Source organism: Eublepharis macularius, chromosome 2 (genome assembly GCF_028583425.1).
Source record: "Eublepharis macularius isolate TG4126 chromosome 2, MPM_Emac_v1.0, whole genome shotgun sequence".
NCBI lineage: Eukaryota > Metazoa > Chordata > Lepidosauria > Squamata > Eublepharidae > Eublepharis > Eublepharis macularius.
The window spans coordinates 44,612,511-44,635,208 of NC_072791.1; the positions used below are offsets into that span (position 1 = coordinate 44,612,511).

At 39.3% G+C, this 22,698-nt stretch overlaps 1 protein-coding gene across 1 annotated transcript in view; it reads right to left on the reverse strand.

The window, feature by feature from the left end:
- The window catches only part of ESRRB (estrogen related receptor beta), a 141,015-nt gene extending 131,392 nt beyond the window's left edge, over positions 1-9,623 (reverse strand). Inside the window, exon 1 of the mRNA XM_054972976.1 lies at positions 9,496-9,623. The gene's annotated coding sequence lies outside the window, so the exon portion shown is untranslated. The remainder of the gene's footprint in view (positions 1-9,495) is intronic.
- Between the last annotated feature and the right edge of the window lie 13,075 nt (positions 9,624-22,698).

Sequence of the window (22,698 nt, forward strand, 5' to 3'; positions counted from 1 at the left end):
TTAGATCTTGCTCTGGTTGGCCACTGTATGAAACATAGGGCTCCTAGGGACATTTCTCCTGGGAGTGACATCATTGCACCACCCCAGGAGCGTTCTTGTGCTTCACACAGGCTGAATTGGGCCCAATTGGGGCCCAAATTAGCCTGTTGTGAAGTGCAGGAGCACTCCTGGGCCCTGCATGATGACATCACTTCCCGAAAGTGACTTCATTGCACTGCCCCAGGAGCACGCGAACGCGAAGATGACAAGAAAGGTGAGTGTCGAGTCCTCCCCTCCCGCCCGGTGGATAAGGAGACTTGACAACCCTAAGAAACAGTATGCTGGACTGGATGGACTGCTGGCTTAATCCAGCATGGTTCTTCTTATGTTCTTATGTTCATTCAGACTGCAGATTTTTTTCCAAATTCATCTCTGTTTTATTGTGACTGTGGCATGAATGTTCTAATGATGATTTTTCATTGCATTTATTGTTAAAACATTTACTTTAGTGGCGTCAGAATTTGTATACATTACTTTTCTCACCCTGACCTCTGATTTCGGTGTTACAGCACCAGAAGATGCTTGTACTTCAGCAACTTAAACAGCAATGTGTGGTTCATAACCCTACTTGCCCTCTTGCCCACACCTGTTGCATACTTTGCTTTAGTTTGCCAAGCTATTCATAATTCTTAGACTGATATGCTTTTAAGACATCAATGAGACTTAAAATCAAGAGGTAAAAGCAATTTTAGATGCTATTTTCCTCCCTTATCCATACCTTAATGAGGTACACAAAGTAGAAAACAGGTATCTTCATAAAGTCAGTGTAAAACTTAGCACAAATCTGAATTTCAGCCTTCTGAATTTACAAAGACTGTGTGGGTGGGATTTAATTTTGGACCCTTCTCCATTCATGTCCTCAGAAAACTGGCAAGACATATAATAATGGAAGCATCCCTTAAGCTGTTTAAAGTAACGATCATTCAGAGTAGAAGAACAGAAGCAAAAAAGGACTTGAAAAATGAGAATTTTCTGTTGCTGAATCTCAACAATACACTATTCCACTCATGTTATTCTCCATAATATTTTGCTATATTAGCACTGAAATTACCTTATAGGTCATATATATATTAGCTACCATAACTGTTTCCAAAATACTTGTTCTTTGTAGTGCATTTTTACCAAGATGCAGAACATGAAATAGATTTTTCTTAAGAGATTAAACAATAAGTCTTTGAAAGGTCTTTAACTGAATTTGATATCATCAGAACATTCCAGAAGTTCTATCATGAAGAAACATTTGATTTTCCATTGTAAAAAGTATCAAATTCAACAGCCCATTAGAGCCCGTAATATGTTATTGAGCAAGAGGTAGTCATGGGAGTGCATAAGAAATCTACATAGGTATGATTGTGTTTGTGAATAACATAATACATTTTCCAGTATAGAATCTCATGGGAACACTACAAATCCCAGTCTCTAGTATATGAGTAAATTCATTATGGATATTGGTTATGTTTGTTAAGGCTCAGAAATCAGGGAACATATGCAATACAGTTGTGATTGAGTTTTTGTCATGCAACACAATATCTTATATTTTCCTAAGATCACCCAGCCATTTCTGTCTGTTCTGTCCTGAAAAGGTTTCACAAAATCCCAAGCATTCCATTTCAGTCTTGCTTCTATATTCCAGTTCCCCTTCCATAAATACCTGAACCCGGAGGTGGGGGAGAGATTCCAAACTACATCGCCATACATTTTTTTCTTCCATTATATCAGAAGAATAAATAACTGTGCTTAAATGTGGTATATCATACCAAAATTTCTTACCATAAAATAGCAGACTAAACTATAACAATATGGCTCATTCCTGAGTGGGGGGGGGGGAATAAATTGCAAAGAAAATTTTCCATCTCTTTTGAGGAGAAAGTGAAACAAATGAAAATTTTCATAGGGAAAAAATGCAATTAAAATTTCTTAAGAAATTCAGCAAATAAAGTCAAATAACATAAACATTTTCCATCTCTTTTGAGGGGAAAGTGAAACAAGTGAGAATTTTCATAAGAAGAAAAATGCAATTAAAATTTCTTAACAAATTCAGCAAAAATAGTCAAATAACAGAAACATTCAACAGCTTTTCAAAAGGTTTTGTTTAATGGGAAAGGTAAATAAAAACTGAATGAAAATAACAGAGTCCTGCTGAACCAGCTAGTTGGTCAGGAAATTCAAATACATGTTGAAAAGTTAGCCATGGATTCTGTGCTGCTAGCTACAGGCTCCTTGAAAATTTAGGAATATCAGCAAACCAGTAATTCCTATATCAAGCATTTTATTCTACCTAACATAAAAATGTTATATCAGCATCCACCTTCTTTATTCAATACATCCTTTTCTTAATGCTTTAGCACCAAATATATTTAAATAAAACCTTACATAATAATTAAGGGTCATGAATCAGGCAAAGTTGAGCCCTTTAAAATCATTTCAGTTTCAGTTGAAGACATTTAAGTACATGATAAAGTCTCCTTCTGAAATCAACGAGACCACCGGATTATCACATGCAGAAAATAACTTTCAATCTAAAAGAGCTACACTTTTCTTGAGAGCAATTCATATTTTCCTGAAGTTTTACACTAGTTTAAGAAGAGCTTGACAAGAAAGAACATATGCAAATTAATAAATATAAACTAGTGGTACTTATCTAACATTATTTAGGAATAGAATAAAGTTATTTAAGAGATTAATAAAAGAAATATTAATAGCAACATATTTTGCGAATTCCAGCAATATTTATACAATTCAGAAACAGAAAAACCAACAGGCAAGACAACTGATAGCCAAACGTCCCTAGAATGAAGGCTAAAAAGTTAAAGTTGCCTATCAGAAGGATCTGTCATTCAGCAAAACTCCATATGGAGCTGGAATATCACAGAAGTATAAACAGAAACTTTGGGAGCAGCAGAAGTTATCAAATAGTTTACCTGGTGCATAAAACTTGATTAAAAGCCGATAATACATTAATTAAATGAAGAGTATAAGGAACAAAGGCAGAAAAAAATATTTAGCATGGTAATATAAATGTGGGGAAAAGCAAGTATGACAGATAAAATATACACAAAATTGGAAGAATGAGCCCTCTATAGAATATAATCACTTGAACTCAGAAATAAATTGCCTCTGGAGGGACAGAGTGGGAGGAAGCCCAAATGTTAATAATAACAGTAAAATCTAGATTACAAAATACTTGAATTATTCTGTATACTAACTACAGCTGATTGCTAAATACAGCTGTTTACTAAAAATTATCACAGTCAAGGCTCCTGCTTCCCATGTTTATTCCTTACAACAGGCAAAACAAGATTGCACCACTTCCAAAAACATACTGCAGGGCAGAATCCTGAGATGGCCAAGAGCATCTAATCTCTGTCCACCTTGCGTATCTTCATGATTCTGTACCTGAGACAAGGATTAAACAATCATTGATATATGACAGAGGAATTGGCATTTTACCTTTCAAACCAAAATATAATTTCATTATCTCTCAGGATTACATGTGTAAAAAAATATAGACATATACTGCAAGTAACCCTCCACTGCAACTCAAAGGATCCATGCCTCCTCGCTCTGCTAGGGAAAGAAACCTCATGCGTAGCTGAGTGTCAACCAAGACCTGTAGGGGGCTGTAGAGTTCTATATTTGCATTCTGTGGCTTACAGCACAAAGCAGAAAAGCTATCAGAACTCTTCTGAGGAGTTTGTAAAGCAGTGGCTGGCCTGTGTCTGCCAAAGTAATGTTAGAACTTGTGGTGCAATCCACAGCAGATAGTCCTGTTTCTTTGCCCAGTACATCCTACATAAAACTCCAGTGCTTGCTTCACACTAAATACACACCCAGATGCAGCAATGATGGGCAATGGCAGCTTTTCCATTATGACATCTTTATAAAAGTCAACATTGTTTGTCATTCTTTAAAAACTTTTTTCCTTTTCAAAAGATTATTATTTTATAAAAGTTACTCATTGCTGTATCAGTTAACTGAATTTTTAAAATGTTGTTAAAAAAACCCCTATCTTCTCTGTATTATCTTGCATTTGGAGCATCCATGCATTAGAATGCCTATTCCATGTTAATAGGTATTCTAATGCAGCATCTCTTGTAAAAATGCCTCACTCTTTAAAACACCTATTGCAGAAGCAGATGCTGTGTAGAATTTGATTTAAACATGTTCCTATGTCACTCCTAAGGCCATGATTCTGCCTGCCTTCCAAATCTATCCCATGTCATCTTTGACTGTTCAACAAAAGAACAAGCAGTGCACCCAACTCCTCTCTATCATCCTCACACCCTAGGGTTGCCAGCTCCAGGTTGGGAAATTCCTGGAGATTTGAACGGTGGAGCCTGGAGAGGGAAGGATGTGGGGAGGAAAGGAACCTCAGCAGGTTATAATCCCATAGAGTCCATCCTCCAAAGCAGCCATTTTATCCAGGGCAACTGTTCTCTATGTCCTGGAGATCAACTGTAATTCCTGGAGATCTCCAGCCACCACCTAGAGGCTGGCAACTCTATCATATCCTGACCTCCAGATTGCCCTGACTCAGCCTACAATGCTCCCATAATTTGCAACTTCTGCCAATAGGAAAAAATTGGATGCATGTTGCTATATACCCATAATATCATTATGGTTGCAATATTTGGTCAGTCAGTAATATTAACTGATTAAAAAGAACTTTTGATCAATTAAAACAATGCCCCTAATTAATCAGAAAGTTTTTTTTAATTGTTCATTTTTTAAAAATACTTTAGAAAGCCATAGGTGGGAGGTACCATCTTAGAAAAGTACTCTATTTTCTCCCTCATACAAGAAGGAATGCCTCTTCTAAGATGCAAAGTAATTTTTTTATTTATATCTGGCTTTTCTTCCCTTACAGCAGCTTAGAGCATCATTCTCTCCTCCTCCATTTTATCCTCACAACAACCTTGTAAAGTTGGTTAGGCTGAGCGATAGGGACTGGCCCAAGGTCATCCAGTGCACTTCCATCATTAATGGATTAAAATGCAAATGATAAAAATCACCAAAGATTTATTTGATCAGGTAGCAGCCTGAATTAAAAAATTTTGGCAAAGCAAAGGAGAAAAGAATAATCTATTGCCTGGAGGAAGGTGGAATCACAATATATTATTTCCTAGAATATTACACTTGTTGCCCTGTAATGTTCAAAATGAATGTTTCAACAGCCTTCTGTATCTACTGGCCTTCTGTATCTACACTTTCTGAAATAAGTTGTTTATCCTCTGTCTCTCATAACCATGTTAGAACTGCTTTAGAAATTCGCACTGTTCATGTTTTCATTCTTATCGTGTTCATCTGTCTTTGCAGAGTCCAAGCAGAAGGGCGACAATATAGGTTGGACACCTCAACATACCTTTTCTGAGCCTGCCCTGCTACAGCATTAGCTAAACAAGACATAAAACTCAAGGGAGGGTTTTATAGTCTCATATGAGTGAACAGACTAAGAGACCAGGGATGAAAGGTTATGGGAAACCATAAATGCTTGGCCCCCCCTGGGACATCATAAACCTGACTATGAGCAAATGAATAGGGTAAGCTATAACAGTTGGACAATAAAAGACTGGGAACCTGGTCAGGCACACAGGACAACTGGGCCAGCCCCAGGTAATGAGGAAGAAGGATCCTTTCCTAAGACCTGAATTGGCACAGGGGCCCAGTATTTAAAAAAATTAACAACTTGGGTACCTCTAACCTATTTTGGACAGGAAGAACTGAAAAAGGTTTTGGTGGTGGGGATGATCCAACTTTAAAAACTGTGCTTTGGTTTTTTTCAGTTCTTATATATTAGATGGTAGCACCTTCAAGCTAGGAGACATCATGGGAAACGTACTGTGTATGGATCAAAAACCACTATTAGTTCATGCAAATCTCTCAATGGATTTGCATGCGAATTAAAAGTCTAAATCCCTTTGAAAAAATCTATTTAACTAATAAAGCCACAGTAGCAAGGATGACACTTATACAAATACATTTTCTTACAATTGCTGCACCTTCAAAATGCTTTCAAATGAAATGAATTATCTCTAAAGGGTCTGGGAGCTTGTAAAAGGCTCAAGCAGTGTGACCTCTGTTAATCCATCCAATATTAGGCTCGTTAGTCATCAGGATAACAACCGTATTTTGCAAATCATGTACTGTTATCTGATAAACTAGCAAGACCCAATACAATATCTAATAGTCCAACATCAGCACCAAGATATATAACTGCTTCTGTACAAAAACCTCTCTTCTAATCCTTCTTAAACTCAACAAGACTGATTGTTTTTTATTATTCATGAATTAATTTTTAAGTCTTGGGCCAACAGGGGAATTGAATCTATAACATTTCTCACAGATTGAAGTAAAGAAGCTTCAGGCCGACAGAAAAAGAACAGCCAGAACAGCTGATTCTTTTATTCGTCAATCACCAATTAAAGAATGTTTTATTCTATTTTCCCTAAATTTTTTGGTGAGAATTGAAGAGGAAATGAAAAGGGGGAGAAAAAAAGTGAATTTATTGCCAATATTGTAAACAGCATTTAAGTTTTTTCAATGCAAACTCAATGCTTACTCATAAGTACCTTTGAGTCCAATGGAATTTACTCTTTAGCAACTGTCAACAGGAGTGCAACATTACTTCTTCAAATATATGTGAACTGAACACAGACATAATTTATCACACTGTTACATACCATGATTCCTTCAATGCAGAAAAGTATCTTGAAGATTTGGAAGAATGAGACACATGGAAAAATGGACACAGTAACATTTTCTGGATATGGTTCTTTCCGCAATATTACTCTCAGGATGAAGAATTACAAAAACTAGAGGAACCATTTGTTTATTTTTAATTTAAATTGTCTTCTCTAAAGTTTAAAAGAGAAGTCTTATTTGGCATAATAAAAGTATATCCAAAAGCAATCTTTCCAACTGCTCTTTCCAGCACGAAAGATTATGAATAGGAAAGTTTTCTAAATTGGCATAAACAGTGAATATATAATACGCATGCAAAAACCTTCATAGTTCTTAATCATCTCAATTAAATCCAAACAAAATATCAAAATAAAAAATATCACCCTCAATCCTCTTGCCGAATTTTGCTGCAATTTGTTCATGTTTTGCACATCTAGCATCTTTTTATCTTCTTGAATTTTAACAGTATAAAAAAAACCTCCATAAAACTTCTCAAACAATGATACTTGCTCTCCAACTACATTTGGTCCATATCAAACTACATCCACCCAGTAAGCTATGCATCCCCGATATTTACATATTAAACCACATTGCATTTCTGTTATCTTTTACACATGCATCTTTAATGTTCCACAATCATTGCTTAAGATCCATCTTTTAAGGAAGATAAGATTAAATTTAATCCTATTCTTACAAATTAACGTACTTTGAGATATACAGACACATGAACTGCACAGATTCAGAATTAACATGTACAACCACACAAGATGTAAAAAGACACATATTGTATATGCATATTTATACTGTGCATAACCCATACTGATTTTCTTATTCTCATATACACAGCCTACTTGAAAGCATAGTGACAGCACAGAAACTCAGAGCAGAAATTCACTGTTGTGTGTGTCTGTGTGTGCGTTACAAAGACTTAAGAGTGTGATTAAAATAGGTCCATGGTATGAGAAGGTAAGTACAATAATAAACACATTTATTCTAAACTAAACCATCTGCTATAGTTTGGAAAAATAAATAAATGTGTAACTACATCAGTTCCAATTGCTGCCTCTCTCAAAAAGGGTATCTTTCTCCAACCCTGAGGAAAGTTCTCTAAGGAGTTGAAGTAAACTCCCTTTTTTCAAAGCTATTAAGATATCAGATCAGGGAACCTATCTTGGGATCACTTTCTAGGGCTGAAAAGTCAGTTTGGACAGCAGCAACACATCCCCCCCACTCCTGTCCCAGGTTAAACTGCATTGCAGACTACACTCAGTTGTCTGCAAATTACACTGCATAATCAGCCAGTTAGCTGCAGAGAGGCCTCTTCCCTTCAGATAGCTCGTCACTGCAAAAGAGACCTATATGCCAAATTGACTACTGAAGTGTGATAGGCAATGGGCATTAAGGTTTTAGGTTTCCCAGGAATTGCTGCTCAGCATCTTATAGCAGTACAAAATACCCCTGCCTCTCCCTTCCCTGAGCTACCAAAAAAGCAAACAGCATAAAAATAGAAACACTTGAAAAGTTAAATGAAGCAGTAAGAGGAGAAGGGATGGAGAGATAGAAATGTCCGGAAAGGCAGAATGTGCATGGAGGTGGGTTACAAACAATATATTGAATGAAGATTCACTATACTATTCATTGTCATCATCATTATTAGCTGTTCTCAAAGCAAGTCATTTTCACATATCAAACACCCAATGTTGACACAGAAATCAAATTGTATCATAACTCAGAAACCATTTTGTTTTCAAATTTTGAAGGGGAGAAAGTCTGAAAAATTCTCCCCAGAATAAGCCCAACTACTACTAGCTGATAACCACCATATAAAAATATGAAGAAGTCTTCTATAAATGAGCCTTCTGCTCTTAAATACCTATGTTCTTAAAGTCACATATAACAATCAATTAAAACAGGAAAATATAACTAACACGACTTAATGCAAATTTGTATTTCAAAAGGAAAAAAATATTTTTATAGATAAAAATCTTAGCCACCTATTTGCGGAGCTTACTTTTACATGCATATTTATTTGTATAGACCTACAAAGTATTCTGGTGAAAGGGAGCTATGTCCTTGGTCTGTGGAGCACACTTATTGAGTATTACAAAATTTATTTTAGAAATAGAATGAGAAATGACAGTGCATTGTATTTCTGCCCTTTAATTCTCCTTGACATTTTACAGGGAAGAAACAACAGCTATCCTGTGCAAAATCAAACCAGAAAAGTAAGCAATGTTAAACCAGGCCATATTCCTGACAAAGGGGACAGCAGGCAAGACAATTTCCAGCATTGTTCATTTAGGAAGTTCCGCTTTTATAGGAAAGTGCTGTAAAGTGGAAGGACAAAAAAAAAAGTAGCAAATTGTTTTTTTTTTTTTTAAAAAAAGGAATCTCTCCCAAAATAGCCACACGTTTTGGCATATGGGAAAAAAGAATATTCGGGGGGGGGGGGGGGAGAGACCCACAGCTCAAGTATATATAGCCAACTCAGAAGCCATGTAAGAGAGTACCTCCTTTGTTAACAGAGAAGTTGCTCCCAGTTGAAAGTCCCAAACACTATTTAACCAGTACGATGTGGTAAAGTACTGATGCACATTTAAAAAGCATAGTGAAATGGTGTTGTTTGTCGGAAAGGAACATACAGAAGACACAAGGATCTGTCCAAAGTTCTGTAGTCTGCCTACAGTCTAACACAGCAGAGGCTTCCCTTCCTCCCAGCCACCCCACAAACAGGATGTAATAATTATGGAGAAAGCCTAGAAATCAACGCCTCACCGGCAATGCAGAATCGGACAAGACACGCCGCCTCTCTCTATGCTCAATCCATTCCCTTTCACACTAAAAAACAAAACAAAAACAGCTTTGTCATGGCATGTTACCGCAACTTAAATACTGCACACATAGGGGAGCAGAAGAGAACCTCTAGCACTCTGAAATTTGCATGAAAAAGCAAACAACAGTCCATGCATGCACAAACTCAAAGTTTGTGTGACTTTATTAAGAATCAAATACATTGTTTTCAAGATACCCAAGGGTTGCTTTTGCAACTTGTCTGTGAAAATACAATGTGACAATAAATAGTAATACCATCTGAGGAGCTTGTAAGCACCAAGCAGTTCAGCAAGCTAATAGTTATTAGTACATTTTCCCATAACAGGAAAAATGAAATTATTTCTGAAAAGGAATCCAAAGTCAAAGGACAAGGAGTAGGGTCATCACTGTAGGACAGATGTCTAGAAGCAGCAACTGTCTCTAGACAAAAATGCAGACATGATACAGGTGAAACACTTCATGCATCTGAGAAACTGAGCTCTAGCTCATGAAAGCTCATGCCACAAAAAAATTGCTGGGATTTAAAGTACCACAAGACTCTTTGACGGATGGTTAAACAGTGCACACTATTCCTGTATGTCTTACATAGGGTCATATCATGTCGAATGAAAGGTTCATGTCCTTAATCCCCCGGAGTTTGTTTGCTAATTACATTTGCAATTAAAAACATGAAAATATTATTCTGGCATGCATTTCACTGCAAGCAGGCATAATTTCCTATCAGATAGCTACCTCTAGCAATGGAGCTCAGAAATGTTTCTCGACAGACAAAATAACCTGCACTTCAGCTGAAAGGACCAGATTGTAGGCAGCTTTGATAGTTAGGAGAGGCAGGAAGGAGTTTAAGAGACCACACTACTACGGAAAAGGTAGAGAAATAAACATTTAAGAACTTCTCAAAACTAATTCTTCATAAACGGAGTCTTTCCTTTCTGTGTTAATATTTATAAATTACAGTTGGCCACCAACAGTGTTACAATCGCAACTTGAACATGTAAAATACTTTTCCTGTCTTACATGGCAACTCCAACTTCATATTTTAAGTACTTTGGAAGGGAAGAACAACAGATTTTGTTCAGGTTACAGTACTGTCAGTTTTGCTTATGTAGACATACCTCTAAACAAGTGTCCAATAAAGTCATTAATATCTCTAGCATCTTTACCATTATACTTTGTAAGGGGGTAGAATGAGACCCCTATTATGTGTGTTTGGCACCTTACAGATGCACAAACTATGTTTCTACATCTGTGCATATATAAAAATAAATATAAAATGTCTCTGCATTTTACATCTTGTTAAATAAAAACAATACCAAACTCTCTTTAAGTAAGTAGACAGGGCATCAAAGGGGATAGTACTACATTCTTTAAGCAATACTATTGCTATGGGCACTTCTGTACCCCAAGATACAGAACAGAGTGTACATACCATCATGTCCAGCTTAACATGATGCTGGTATTTCATTCCGTAATTTAAAACATCCTGATTAAAACATGCTTACAAGACATTGATCATCTCTGCACTAGAGAACCTTTCTCCCATAGCACCTTAATTGCTCAATCTTTCCATTCCTCCTTATCTCAGTTATTTAAAGTGACTGTATCCAGAACAGAAATATGTCAGGTCTTCAAGACAGGGTGGGGGAGAGATGACATTTAATCCATCCAACAAGAAATAAGTGTTTATTTGTAAAACACATCACCAAATTATGACAGAAAAGAGATGAATGTGGGAAGGGATCAGAAAATTAGGATCAGAGCAATATTTTCTCCTGGGAATAAAAAACTGTGCTGTGAAATTTCAGCCACAGCAACTTTCTCTGATACAATTTCTCTAAAGTCTCTTCTCTCTCAGGCTAAATGCAATATCTATTGATTACTTACAATCAATACAATGAAAAGATCCCTGTCCAGTTTTTTTCCCTAAAAAAAATAATAAATTGATCTTTCCATAATTTTTCAATAATTGACATGAAAAAAGTAGAATCAGAAAGAAAGGTTAAAGCTTTAGCATTCAAATCTACAAGCTCTTGGTAAAAGGAACCAGATACACAATAGGAAACCTATTCAGGGAAGTCAGCTAAATCCTTTCCTTGGCGTTAAAGCCTCTTTTGGAATTGTTCTGCCAGTAAGAAAACACACACAAACACAGAGCGCGTCCAAGAGTACTTAGAGCAGTTACAGCTTCATTCAGTCTTTCTATTTAGAATTTCTTCCTTGTCACAGGCTGAAAAAGAACAACAGTTCCCCATTCTAGATTTCCAGGAGTGCCTAGAACTCAAGCATTCATTCAACCTTTCTGACAATGATTTCTCTTCATTCGCCAAAGCAAAGCACTCAGAAACCAAGTCACATTTCTTTGGTCTGCAAATAAGGATCAATGTAAGAAACAGCAAAAGAAATTAGTTTCCCATTTCCTAAATTTATTCTTCTTTAGAGTAACAAATGGAATCATACTGTATCCCTCTGGATCTAGGTCTCTCTGTGCTCACAAATGCAGTTGTTTTTTTACCTTTTGCAACAGTTTAACTATGAGAGTGTTTATGATGGCAACACTTCATGGATCTTTCTTTTATCAAAGAGAAAGCATTTTTTAAACAGGCATATCTGATAGTTACAGAATGCTTTGGTGTACCCCTATGGCATTATTTTTACTTAATATTGTATCCTTAGTCTGTTGCACTCTTCTGCACAAGCTATTGATTAGGAATAGCAAAAAGTATCTTCCTGCAGTCCTAGCAACATCTAAGGCTAAGCCAAAAGGAAACAAGGAAAAACACTTCTTATCTGGGACTGTGATGTTAATGCTAAAGAGAGGAAAGTACTAGGTTTCACTTTAAAGGATATAGTATGAATTTATAAATTCAAACACAGATGCAATATATGTGCATAGATATAGAGGGACTGTATATATATATTTATGCACACATATAGATCTATATTATGTTTTCACTATATTGCAGATGGGCATTAACAGTCCGCTTCGACTAATTTTACGCACTTCACCTGTCTCGACCTGCAAGATGTACTGCAAATCCATTTGTTCCATATGTTTGCCTGCTAATCCTACTCTTACAAAAGGCTTCAGTTTGGATCTTGTTGCCCTTGCTACTGATAGGCAAACTTTTCCAACACATTTTAGCAACCACAAGTACTTACTCCAAACAGTATCTACAAATATCAGATTAACAAAAAGGCTTTGGAACTAAGGGTCACTTAAGGGCAACGTTCTCAGAAACCAGCATAAGGCAATGGTCAGCTTCTCTTTTCAATACCCTGTTAAAATGCTCATATCACTTGAACAGTCGGGGAAAGCCCTTTTCTTGCCTCAGGAAGGTAAAATCCAGGAGACCAAATCCTGAATTCAAATTTTCCCAGCTTAGGCAGACTCCATTTAAAATCACTGAAATTAGTGATGTGTACAGTTTTCATTTCAGTTGTGAAACCTGCACAGATAACTTCTTTGCCTTTTACTACCATCCTCTCTCAGTATGATGTCCCAAGGAAGTGTTTGGAACATCTGAAAGGCACCAGCCATCAGCTGCAGCTGCATTCTCTGTTTTAGAACAAAGCAACTATGCAAAGGGGGGAAAGGAGAGCTTATTCTAACCATACACATTTTTTCTTTAAAAAATTGTCACAGTAAATGGAAGGGAAGAGTTTTTCAATTGTGCAATTTATCTAAATGACTTGTGATCATAGTGAGAAATTATCAAAGATAATACATGTAAGCAGGAAAATAATTTTAAAAGCTTTTAAATAATTGTGCAAATTATTTAAATGATCACTACACTGAATAGGAACTATGACAGATGAGACTTGGCCACCAACATTTAATAAAAATAGTCCTATTCTATCTGTATTTTTTAAAATCCACATGCACTAAATAAATCAGCAATAAAACAGCTGAAGCTGGCTTATACTCCATTCCTACACTCTACTATGCAACAAGAGTGTCAATGAAAGCAGAAACAGAGCATTCAAATAATTTATACAGGTTTTTTCCAGAATTTATACACATTTTTGCTCCTGTTCTTTATACATCTACTGCTCAAAAAGAGTTTTGAAGGGTTTTTTTAAAAAAAAATCTGAATCTAAATCTTTTTAAAATAAGTTAAATCCATTTCAATTTTTGTCCCCAAAATATTTTAGAACAGAACAAAATATTTTGATAAAACCATGAGTTTACTACCTGGAAGGAAAACTGTACATCCACTCACTTGTTCTGCACTAAGACTTTCATGGGCACAGCCTCCTGGTCCATTTCTTGTTTCTTTAATTAGAAACCAAGTTAACAGTGAAGCAGGAGAATTGCATTAGCTACAGCATTGTTGCTGACTTTCTATTAACACTATCAAATTATACAAACTGTTCAAAAAGGATCAGATAAATGCTTAAACTTTTTTGGGGGGGGGGTTGGCAGTGGTGGTGGTTTAGCATTCATCTTCCTTGTTCCACAAGCAGGTTGTGTGAACAGGAAAAAAAGTTAAGAGGAAAAATAGTGCCGGTGACTACAAAGCAATGAATGTATTATTTCCAAAGGAGATAATGTTTCATTCTTTAACTCAGTTTTTAGCAAAATACCAAATGTCATATGATTCCTTATTTACTCTTAATCCACTGTTTGGTGAAAACTGTCAATAAAGATTGAAAGTGAGACTTTTAATCCTAAGAGGTTTTGGCAGAAGCCAAAGCGCTACTGGAAATAAAACCCAATGTAGATTAGATATGAAATATTGTTTATTGGCAGGAAAGGGTCTAAAATAAGATGGGACGACAAATGACAAGGAATGGCAGCTATTCAGAAAAACAGAAGGAGGAATGACAAAAGCTGAGTAGAAAATTATCTTTTCACTGAAAATATATTCTTTCTTTCTTTCTCCTTCTACGGTGTTCCTATTAAAACTATACCAGGTCCATCTGGGATGCTGATAATGTTTTTGGTCAGGTGACACCACAGAGACTTTCGAATGTTCAGACAGACCAGTCATGCCAAAAACAGGACTTGGCTGAGAAACTGTTTTATCAATGAAGAGAAGGCAGCTTAGGAATGAATCACACTCACAAAGCAGACACAAAATGCCCAGTAAATTCCATCCACTTTCCAAAGTTCCATCCAAGGCTCAACCCTTGTTTCCTGAAACAATTCCATGCAAAGCATCACCACAGAGCACTTCCCCATTACATCACACAAAGAAATAGAATGCCAGCCAGTGCTGATCTGTCTCTCTTGTCAGTCCCGTCTTGGGATACTTGGCTCTACTGTTCATCATGCTGCATGAAACACAACCCTCAAGAGCTGGCTTCCCGAGTGGCAAATCCCAGAGGGAGAGTTGTGTTAGTCTCCTATAGCCAATGCAACAAAGAGACCTGTGGCACTTTAAAGAAAAGCAAATTTATGTAGCACACAGTTCATGTGGTACAAGACAGGGCCCAATGCACCAGGTACACTTTGTTAGTCTTCAAGATGCCACAAGACTCTTTGGTTTCCTGCATAGATTTCAGATGGCACACAGTTTTTAAAAAGCCAAATGCTATTTTTTAAATATAAAATTGTTGGCATATATGCATCTTTGAGTGAACAAATCCAAGTCAAAATTTCTGACAAGAAAAGGCCAAGCCTTTGAAAGGACAAAAAGTGAAATATGCATGCCTTGGAGGCAGAGGAGAGAAAGTGATAAGATTTAAAATTAAAGTGGTGCAAACTAAAGTCTATCCAAACTAAGTGGTATCTGAGAAGCCTCCATTCTCTACAGACCGCTCGCTGGGCACGACACCTGTTCTAAATGAGCATTTGCATCCTTCCTCTGTTCAGAGAACAGCAAGCTATTTACACCTGGAAGTACATGATTTCAACTCACTCCCCCACCCCCAGTTCACGTCCGAGAGATGGGAAAGCGATGGCAGGTCACATAAAAGGGGGAAGCAAAAGTTTCAACAAAAATCCCTTTCCAACAGCGCGATACAACTCAATTCAGTATCCTGTCACTTCCATTAACAGGCACAAAGAAAGGGGGGAAAGCAACATTCATAAGCACGCAAGCAACGAGGGCACCTACTGGTTGTGGTAGCTGAGAGGGTCTGAGATGCAAAGTTCGGAAATGTCCATCAGTTCTGTTTTAGCATTCCCAGTTGTCAGAGAAACGCAACTAGATCACACTGAAGCGAAGGAGAGCAAAGGGAATGAAAGCGGAGTAGACACTAAAGGAAAAATGACCAGGAGAGAAGGGAAAAGACACGGGGGGGGGTGCGGTGTTGAGGGGAGAGGAAGGAGGGAAACGAATAGGGCAGAGAGAGTGAGAGAGAGACATAAGCACATCCACACGCTCCCACTCATCCAATCACACTGAGGCGAGCGGAGAGAAGGCAGCCAGCCGAGGAGTCACAGGCGCGAGAGATTTAGACGCCGCTAACCCCCACTGTAGCTTTAAGGCTGCGAGACTGATGAATATGGCACCGCCGCTATTGGCTACCTCTCAGGGGCTGGACTTGAAGTGACAGAGCAAACGGGAGGGGGTGAGTGAAAGGAGCGAGGGCAGGGGGCCAAGCAAGTGCCAGCAACATCCCCACACGTGGCCAGGCAGCGGCAGAAGAGGGAGCGCGTCGCCTGAGTTGGACGGGACCGCAGGCGGCCGCGAAGCCAGCGACCTTCACGCACCCCCCAACCCCAACCCCTTCGCGCTTCAGCTCAGCCTCCCGTCGGCAAGCAGGTCGAACTGGAGCCAGGACCTCGCCGCGGGAGGGTTGCGAGCGTCTGTGTGCGCGCGGGCTGGCGTGCGGCTGCTCGCCCGCTTGTTTCGAGGCGCGCTAAAAAGTGCGCGCCGCGCGGAGAGTCTGGCTGGGAAAGGGGAGCGGGAGGCACTTGAGGGGCGCCGGCTGCCCCAAAGGCCGCCCGCCTGGAAGTGGCAAAAAGACGGTCCTGAGGTAAAGCTGAAAGCATAAACAGGAAAGGAGCGGAACCTGGACTTTGGGGGGGAGGGGAGTGTGCAACACTGAGTTGAAACTGAGAAGTTTCTCACACCCCACGCTCCTAACCGGTGTTTTCCGGGTTCCTGCCAAGGAGCGGAGCGATCAACCTTTTTCGGAAATAACTTGCACGTCTCCTCGCCTCGTCCCACCCCCTTCGGACGGAAAGGAGAGATCGCGGCCAGAGGCTGACTGCTCTTGACCACCAGAACCTCTCCACGCTTTGTAAGTGCTTGCTTGACGGTCCTGGTTGTTAGCAGCAAACCGGAGACCGGCATCGGTGGATTTTTAGAAACAGCAGTGTAAACACCCAATACCTCCCAAACATTAAGAATGCATTGAAAACATTGAAAATGCCTCTCACTTTCCCCTTCTGGCTTTACACAGGTACCCTGTCTTCTGTAAGTAGTAAAGGGAAGTTTAAATACTTGGCTTCTTGATCCTGAAGTGGAAGTGTCATATACAGGAATTATATTATATTGCTATGAACATACTGAAAGAGCACTCCTCTCCCTGCAAGAACAGGCAAACCGGATAATAGCAATTCACATGCTATGCATCAGCCATCACACATATTTATCTCCTCTTGATTTCTGTGGGGAAATTAAGCACATTTAACCCTTCTGCACTCTGATTTCATTGTGCTTACTGTTGTCACATGCACAGTTGCCAAGCTATGACATTAAATATGGTTCTCAGTATACCTACAGGCCCACACTGTGAATACTTCTGGGAAAACATTTGACATCTGTGGAATGTCACTTGCAGTGACATATAGCTGAAGAAATTTCATCAGAATGGATAAGCTTTGCAACTTGCACAATGTATTTATTTAGAAAATTGATGTGCTGCTACTCCAGAGACCTGATTGAGTGGCATACAAGTAAAAACAAATACAACAAAATAATAAAAACTATAATAAATTATCGAATATTAAAACAAGCCATAAAAATAGCATTAAGCATCCCAACGTAATATCTGTAACACAATCTCAAACTAGAAGAGGCCCTTAACAACAGTTTTATAAAAGATGGAATACTATAACTCAAAAGCTAGGAAAAGATAATGGTTTTGGCCAGGTATCTAAAAAACAGTAAAGGAGGCTCCAGTGAGCCTCAAGGCTGAGAACATTCCGAAGGCAAGGGCCCCCACTAAAAAAGCCCTGTCTTTGGTTGCCACCTGTCTTATCTTGGCAGATGGAGTCAGAGAATAGGGCTGTGGAAGAGGATCTTAACAAGTGGGCTAGACAGTATAGGAGGAAGCAGTTCTTCAACTAATCTGGCCACAAGCCATTTAGGACCTTAAAATAAGAACCAACACTTGGAGTTGTGCCTGGAAACAAATAGGCAGCCAGGGCAGATCTTTCGGCACAGGGGTGATATGATCCCTTTATGCAGCTCCCTGACAATAACCAGGCTCCTGTATTTTGGACAAGCTGGAGTTTCCAAACAGTTTTCAGGGTCACTCCATGGAAAGCACATTACAGCTGAAATTCCAGCTCCTTTCTGTATCGAGCTTTGACTTACTGAGTAGTTCCAGTGCAGATGACCGGTTGCAAAGACACATTTGATACATGCTTCTATAGAAAGATTTCCAAAATCAAACCCTTAGACGGAAAGTGTAGTGCCAGAAACAATCCTCTGGTAAACTCATCTTCACCACCTCCCAAATATACACTTTTAGAGAAACCAGGTGGATGTTAAAAGGAATGCTTCCTGCTAGGGAACAGGCGTCAGGACTGGCCATCCTCTGTTCAGAGTTGCTCATGATTGATTTCACTTCATAAATGTACAGTTGTTAGACCAGATTTGTGGGAAATGGAGCTAATCAGTAGAAATGCTTTTTAAAACACACAAACATGAGAATATCTTGCCACAATGTACCCAACTGACTAGAAAGTGATGACCAAAAATCTGGTTGTTTCATATAATCTGCAGAAGCCTAGGGTACAGAATGGGGCTAAAACAAAGGGCCAACAGTTCAGCTGGTGTGAATCACTCCATCTTAATTAAAGTTAATTAGTTTATTTAATTTTATGCCTATTGAGGATCTTGTGTGCTACAGAGGATTAAATGCATTCCATAAAAACACTTTATGTTAAAGAGCATCACAGAAGAATTAGAGGTACAGAGAGTATGCATATGTCGGTGGTGGGTGGGGAAACTTATCTAAAAACTCAGATGCTAAATATTTACATATAAGTAAGTGCAGAGGATAGGACTTGCAATAATGGTTTTAAACTATAGAAGGGAAAGTAGCAGCTGGATATTAGGAAAAACTTCACATTAAGAGTAAATTCCTAGGGATGTTATGGATTTTCCCCTCATTGGCAGTCTTCAAGGAGCAGCTGGACCAATACTTGTTGGGATGCTTTAGGCTGTTCCTGCGTTGGGTAGAGGGTTGGACTAGATGTTCTGTAAGCCCCCTTCCAACTTTATGATCCACGATTCTATGAATTGGTTTGAAAGTCCAGGTTGGTTGCATAAGGAGGGAAGCAGGAAAAAGCAGGAGAGTAAAAAGAAGAAGAAGAAGCAATAGTATAACGCATATAGTAACACTGCAAATGTTGAGAGGATTTAAGAGTATGGCACACTCTTGATTATGCGTCCATCATCAGTGATGTAGAACTCAAGGCAATATTATAGTACAGGGAAAATATCAAACAGATGTCCAGCTTTCTGTATATAAATTGTACTTGAGTTCATGAAGAGCAATGTGCCATGCCTTTATGTTTAAAGAGTCTCGTATATTAGCAAATATGCAAGACAATGGTTTTGTACAAGACAATTGTCTACATGCTGCATACTACATACATACATACAAGACAATGGTCTACATACTGCATACTACATACTACTAAAAACAAGATTTTAAAAATTGCTGTTCCCTATTAATTCAGCCATTTCCACCTATGCTGACTTCACCAGATGGAAAACTATCAAGATATTAAATGATTATATTTGAATGATACTGATGATGAGTGGACATTGCTAGCAAGAGAAACTATATTGGCCAACAGAATAGATACCTTTAGAAGGGTATATAAGGCCAATTCCATAGCAACTCATGCCATATTTGGACCAATGTAATAAAGCTTTCTTTTTTCTAAATTATTTATACTTTTGGGTTTGAGCCAGTTGAAATTAATATATATCTTCAAAAGCATTTAAAATCAATTTGCTGTACTTCTTGCAACCTTACTGTAATAATCTCAAAGCTAGTAAATCTCTGTACACCTAAAGGACAAGAGTTTTATATGTCAGATACAATGCAGCAGTTCTGTTCTACCATGTGTATTATTTATTTGAATCACATCAGAAGATACACATAATAATAAAACATTATATGATTCACATGGAGGGAAGGAGACATGGCATAGCCTGATCTCATCAGATCTCAGAAGCTAAGCAGAATCAGTGGGATGGGACACCACCAAAGAAGACTCTGCAGAGTAAAAGCACTGGCAAACCTCCTCTGCTTCGCACTTGCTTTGAAAGCCCCTTGCTTGGGTCAATTGCAGCTTGAATACACTTTACACGCACATGGTACACGTATGTGTTAAATTTTCACAAAGGGGAAAGCACAAAAAATCTACTGATATGATAACCAGTCACTCTCACACACACACATATTCTGTCTCTCTCTCTAGACATTGCATGGGGCTATCATTGCAAAATGCTAGAAATCGAATTAAGAGGAGCTCAGTTTCTTATGTAATTAGTATGTATTTACATAGCATGGGGTGGGGGAATATTAAGTACATACTAACTGAGGATTAGTGCTACATAAATGAATGAGTAAAGCTGAGTGAATCATAAGAGACACAGAAACACAGAGTTGGAAGGCACCCTAAGTGTCATCTAGTCCAGCCGTCTGCGCAATGCAAGAAATTCACAGCTATCTCACCACCACCACCCCCAGTGGTACTCAAAGGCCTGGATAAAAAACAAATGCAAGAGACGGTAATGGTAAGGAAACAGGGAGCAAGGGAAATGGAGGTGGCTAGTTCTTTCCCCACTGGCCTTTTGCTCTTGTTCAAAATCCCACTCCCGCATGCACACTCAGCTGCATTTTCTCCTACAAAAATTCAGATGTACCCAGCACCTCTGTTCTAATTAATAGAAGATTATTTTCATTTCTTTAAAAATGAGGCCTTTGTTACACACATTTGCATGTGTTAGTTTATCCCTCAATAGAGAGGAATCTGGTTAGAAACAAAACCTGTCCCACAAAAGCAGGGACAAAATGAGATCAGTTCATCTTTTCAGTTCTGTATAAGTAGGACTAATTAGATCGTTGGGATGATTAATAAGTTGGCTTGACAAAAAGGGAACAATGTTGTTCCTACATATTCTGGATCACAAGACTTCTTATAATTTGTGTGAAGCTGTATGCACAGGTATCTCAGGACAAATGCATCTTACAAAATCATTGTGCCCCCCACATATCTTGGTGACAGACATGTCATGGGAGTTCCATGCTCAGAACTTAATTCCTAGGCAACACATGAGCCTGATTTGGAATGGGACCACAAAGAAGCCCTCCCACTCCACCACCCATGCCATTTTAGGTTAAGAAAATAGTGCAGGTTTAAGCCCCTCTTTCACACACCATGGCCTAAATGTGCATTGAATCTCCATGTACCTGAGAATTAAGTTCCAAGCACAGAACTCCCAGGACACATCTGGTTGACACTACCCACAGCAGACATGAGGGAGATGCATGGACCAAGTGTGAATCATGAGTGACTGTACTTGGGTGTGAATGCTGTGGATGCTTCCTCATGCATGACTTCATGTGTACTGGAAGATCTGTGCATCCAATGCTGAGTGCAGGTAATTGGGACTAGTTCCTTGGCATCGAACCTATCTAGATACCCAATTCCTAAAGTAAATTAAATTGTAGATCAATATGTTTGGGTAAATAACCAATAAAGAGCTAACTAGCTTCAGGTATGAATCCTACTATAGTAAAGACAAACTGTGTTCCAGACAACTCTCTTCCTACCCTGGTGGGCCTCTAGAGGGCACTGCTGCAGAGGGAAGCCCAAGCGAGGAAGCCTGTCCCTCCGAGAGTGTGCCATGGAGGGAAGCCCAGGCTAGGATCAGGCACAAAGCAGGCAGCATTGCCCACCTCCTGCCTTCACCCAGCCGGGATCAGGAGTGGAGCAGGTGGCAATGCCCACCCCCAACTTCACCCACCTGGGATCAGGAGCAGAGCAGGTGGCAATGCCCATCCTCTCGACTTCACCTAGCTGATATCAGGAGTGGAGCAGGTGGCAATGACCACTCCCTGCCTTCATTCAGCTGAGATCAGGAGTGGAGCAGGTAGCAATGCCCACCCCTACCTTCACCCAGCTGGGATCAGACGAGGAACAGGTGGCAATGCCAGCTCCCCATTCACTCAGTTGGGATTAGGAGTGGAGCAAGTGGCAATATCCAACCCCTCTTCACTCGGCCAGGATCAGGAGCGGAGTATAGGGAAATGCCCATCCCCTTTCACCTCATCGGGATCAGATGTGGAGCAGGCAGCAATGCCCGCCCCCTTTCACCCCATTGGGATCAGACACAGAGCAGGCAGCAATGCCCACCCTCCCTTCACCCACCCAGCATCAGAAGCGGAGCAGGTGTCAATGCCCACTCCCCTTCACCTGGACGGAATCAGGCGTGGAGTAGGTTGCAATGCCTGCCCTCCCTTTCACCCAGCTAGGATCAGGCATGGAGTAGGCAGCAATTCCCACCCCCCTTCACCTGGCTGGGCTCAGTCACAGAGAGGGAGGCAATGCCCACCTGCCCACCCTCCCCTTTCTAGAGCCCATTGTATTTTTCCCCACAACGGGCTTTGTTACTAGTATAGCTATAATTCTATAGCATAATGTTAACAGAACTGAGGATTTTGCATGGACACATTTGTCATTAACGATATTCCAATCCACTCTCAGCTATTTGTCCTCCATCCCTTCTCCTACCACCCCTCCACCCTTTTCATGCAGACAGGCCTTGTTGAAATAAAAGTGAACAATATCTTACTTGCCACATTTCAGAACACTTTTATACACACTGTCATGTCAGTACTTTATACTGTGGTTTAGAAGGAGAATTAAAAGGACTTATTTGGAGGAAAAGATGAAAGTCAAATATCTAGTCATCTTCCAGGATGTTAAGACTTTGGGGTTTGATC